This window comes from Phacochoerus africanus, chromosome 2, assembly GCF_016906955.1.
Source record: "Phacochoerus africanus isolate WHEZ1 chromosome 2, ROS_Pafr_v1, whole genome shotgun sequence".
Lineage (NCBI taxonomy): Eukaryota > Metazoa > Chordata > Mammalia > Artiodactyla > Suidae > Phacochoerus > Phacochoerus africanus.
Genome location: NC_062545.1, coordinates 127023638 through 127028245, shown reverse-complemented (window position 1 = coordinate 127028245; position 4608 = coordinate 127023638).

Genomic DNA, 4608 nt, shown 5'->3' with positions numbered 1-4608 from the left:
CAGTTCTCATCTGTAGCCATCTAGGGGTACAGTCTCTTCTACTAACGTAGCATGGTGAGTTTCAACAAACTGGACTACCACTCTGTGTGCCTTACCTACCAGCATTGATAAGGTTCTTACTGCCAGCAAGTGATCTATGTTCAAAGCCCATCCTATGTCTTAGTTTCCTAGGTCACTACTGATATCAGTTTTTATAGGTTAAGTATATATTACATATTTTACACACACACACATTTGCACATATACATACTGTTTGGAATAAAGAACTAAGCTTATTAATGCTTCAGTAAATTAATAAGGCATTGGATATTCATTAGGAATCAACACCTGGGGAAGGGTGAGGGAAGAAGCAGGGCTGGGCAGAGGGAGAAGTCAAGCTCAAGTATTGGCTGGGAAAAGAGTCCGTCAACCTGATCATGGCTCTGAGTCATATATGTCCTGTTAAAGTTGCCCAGATTGGACCAAAAGAGCCGGGCCTTTGTATCATCACTTATTACATTATTTCATATGAACTGTCCCTAGAAGTATGTGCCCTTGGATAATGCAGCATTCTACAACTGACAGGTGGGGCAACACGTCCTATCTTAATGGGGGATTTGAAGAACACATTTCCATGTCAACCATAGCAAATAATATAAAGTAAGATTAATTAGGCAATTTACACCTGAATAGAAATGAATTTCTTCTAAATGCCTTGTGTAATTTCCTACCCCAAAGTTGATTGTGTCATCACACAGTGTGACAAGAGTAGGATGACAGCCACAGGCTTTCCCTGACTGGAGTTGTCCAATAGTCTAGCTTTGACTTTTTCCCCCAGATATCTTGGTGCAGACACCTCACTTAAAATAACAGTTTAAATGCAAATACTGACTTCTATAAAAGATTAGAGACTCTCTTTTATTTAATTATTCACCAAAAGCTTATTGAACTAAGTGTCAAGAAATGAAAATAACTAGGGAAGGCTAATAGCCCCAAGACTAAATGTGTTTTGTGTATGTTGCTCAGTATTTCATGGAGCTAGTCACCACATTTCTCACCAGTTTCTTCCTAAATATATTACTGTTTTTCCCCCCATGGAAACATATTTTTAATTACATAATGGAAGTCAGTAGAAAATAGGATTTATATGACAAATATTTCTATCCAGTCACCTTTGCTATAAGTCGCTGATAAAATAATTGTCCATGTCATCAACAAATTAAGTAATCTGGTTTGTACACAGTGTGGCACATAAAATAAAAGATGAATAAGCTGCATCCTCTTTCTTTAAAAGAATCCATTCTATTATGAGAGGTGAGAGATGTACATAAATAAAATCTAAAACAATATGTATGAAGTGCAAGGTGACAAGAAAAGTAATGTAAGAATTCAGAAGAAAGTAACTCTACCTCTGATTGGTATGAGATCTCTGGAAATGGCAGGAAGGAGAACAGTCTAAGCAGAAACAACCGCATTATAATCAAGGCATAAAAGAAAAAGAAAAGGCAGAATCTTCAGGGGAATGATTACTAGTCCAAGTTGGCTGGAGCATAGGTTATTTGCAGGAGAATGAATAAACAAAAGGTTAGAAAGGTGATTTGAATATTGTGAAGGCCTGAATGCTGACTATTAACCAGACAAATGGAAAAGCTCCCATGGTTTTTAAGAAGGGGATGTGTACAGATTCAGAACTAGGCTTTTAGAAGACTAACCTAATTGCTTGTAGCAATTTGGATTGAATTGAAAATTCTAGAAGTTCGAGAACTTTAGTTCGCAAAAAATGTATATATAAATATTCAAGTAAAAAGTAGTGAGAGCCTAAGTTATTATTGCACAATAGTGCAATTATTTATCTATTCTATTGAATCTTATTTAAAATTTTGATCTAAACTTCTAAGATGGTGCTAACCTAGTTTGCTTTTTAAGAAATATACTTCCAGTAAGTGAATAATTGAGTTCATGATAAGTAGGAAATATTATGCAAATGACAGTTTGAAATCAATGAAATCTTCTGAATCATCTAATAAGGAGACTGGAACAAAGATATTTCAAAGAATTTGTAAATGGATGGATGAGAGAATGGTGATAATGTTTAGAGGGAAAAGAAAATCTCAATTGGAAAAGCAAGTCTGAGGGACAATACGGTTAAATTTGGTGCAAGATGAGGGACATTATCACTTGAGCCAGGAGGGGGTGCTATTTTTTAATTCAGTCTCCCAAAATAGCACAGAGAAGGCACTTGCCTGTTCCTCACAGAACCCAGCATTGCTTCAGGACAGTGAGTACTGGAAGGAAGGCAGCATCATTTTGACTTTGTAGGTGTCTGCTGTTTTGAGATGTTCTTGGGGTGCAGCACCCGTGAGGTTAGTGTTTTCTCAGAGGAATAGTAGGAACATGTGTGTCTAAACCCTAGAGGATAGTTCAGAGTTTGACAAAAGGATTGAATGCCCAACCACCCTAGGGGACTCCAGGAACAAACTGGTGGGAAGCTATAGCTTCCAGAAGCTGTGGTCACATTGCTGGACACACGTGGGATTCATTTGGGACCTACCCAGAAGGTTTTGGGGTGGATGAGGCATACTTTACAGGATTGTCAGTAACATCAGTGGGTTATTGATCTCACAGAATTAATGGACATTACTATTAACAATAATAGTCACAGGTAGTGGGCACTGCAGACAAGCCACACTCTTCTTCCATGGAACTGCCCCCTCCTATACCATTTACTTCCAAGAACCAATTCTATACAATTCAACATGTCTTATCAAAGGGCAGAATCAGTTTAGAACCAAGTTTTATTTTATTTTATTTTTTGGCTTTTTGCCATTTCTTGGGCTGCTCCCGCAGCATATGGAAGTTCCCAGGTTAGGGGTTGAATCCGAGCTACAGCTGCTGGCCTACACCAGAGCCACAGCGACACAGGATCCGAGCCGCATCTGCGACCTGCACCACAGCTCATAGCAACGCCGGATCCCTAACCCACTGAACAAGGCCAGGGATCGAACCCACAACCTCATGGTTCCTAGTCAGATTCATTAACCACTGAGCCACAACGGGAACTCCCAGAACCAAGTTTTAAAGCATTTATGGTTCATTCTGAATTTTCAAAAAAAAAAAAAAGTGCACATATCCCCAGAAAAGCTAGGTACAGGTTTTCATCCAGAATGAATAATTATGCATAGAACTGATTACTTAAATATACATTTCATGATTATGAATGAAATTATCTGCTTTATACTGCAGATACCTTGCCCTGCATGGATTAAGGTAAGTAAAACTTGATTGCAGATGCTGGAAATTTTAGGTCTTGAGATTTTTCAGTTGCTCTGAAAATATATCACTTACGTCTTATAACAGTCCCCTTATAGAAGTAATTTACAAGTTGAAATTGAAAATGAAATATTGGTTATACTGAATTTCACAGTGGAGCAAACTTTCAGGAGCTGGGCCACAGGAAAGTAAAGTGCCTGTTTTTCTGTTTTTTACATCATCTAATTCAGATACTTTTCCCAAGATACAGATGCACAGGCCAAATACATCTCTATTTGTTTAATCTAGGGGATTCCAGCAAAGCCCCAAACCTCTAATTTCTCCTGTGTAGATGCCTAATATCTCCTCTTTATTAACTTTACTGGTCTGAGCTTTTCATTTTTTTACTTATTAAAATGTATGTTCCTGATGAAAATTATGCATGAAAGAGTAATCCATCAAAGTAACATAGTGTGAACCAGCTTGTCAGTTCTATTCCAAAGTGACAGTTGGAGAAGAACAGGTTTATTTTCCTATGTTGTTTTGGCAATATCATTTTTCAAATCTTTTCCCACTAACTGGATAAGACCCTCTGTGGAGACAATGGCTTGGGTTCTGGCTTTTATTAGATCATTTTATGTGGACTAACTTCCCATTTTTGAGGGATTTACTTTTCTTGGATTTCATAGAGTTTTGTAGGAATTCAGTCTTATTAAGTATGTACTGCATAAATGCAAGGACTAAATATTGAAATTGTGATCCCAGATCAAAAATAATTTAAAGACAGCAGACTCAGAAGCACTTTGAAATGTAGGCAAAATGCAGCTCATTTCCCTCTGTTTATTACTTTATGTTCATAAATCATAGCACTATTTTAAATTAAATTTTATATTTACTCAAGTAATGCATTTGATAATATACAAAGTCACACAAAGTTTTAAAAACTAAAGTCACTCTGAAAGTTACTGTAAGGGAAAGCAATAGTGCTTTGCTCTCCAGGGCCTCCAATATCTTTTTTCCCAGTTTTAAAGGGAAAGCATTAGATACAACTTTAGTTACAGCTTTTTCACAGATACCCTTTATCAAGTTGAGAAAAATACTCTTCCTAGTTCCTTGAGACTTGTTATCATAAATGTAGGTTGAATATTCTCAAAGCAAGTTTTGCATCAATTGAGTTAATTACACATTTTCTGTTATAGCTTGTTGATATAGTGAATTAGGATTACATTATTTAAGTTAATAAAACTAAATATTAGTGAATTGATTTTATGAATTTATGAAGGTTCAGCATACTTTTAATTCCTAGGACAAACCCTAACATGGTTATGATATATCATCCTACTTAATAATCCTGGTATTGATTTGCTACTCTTATAATTC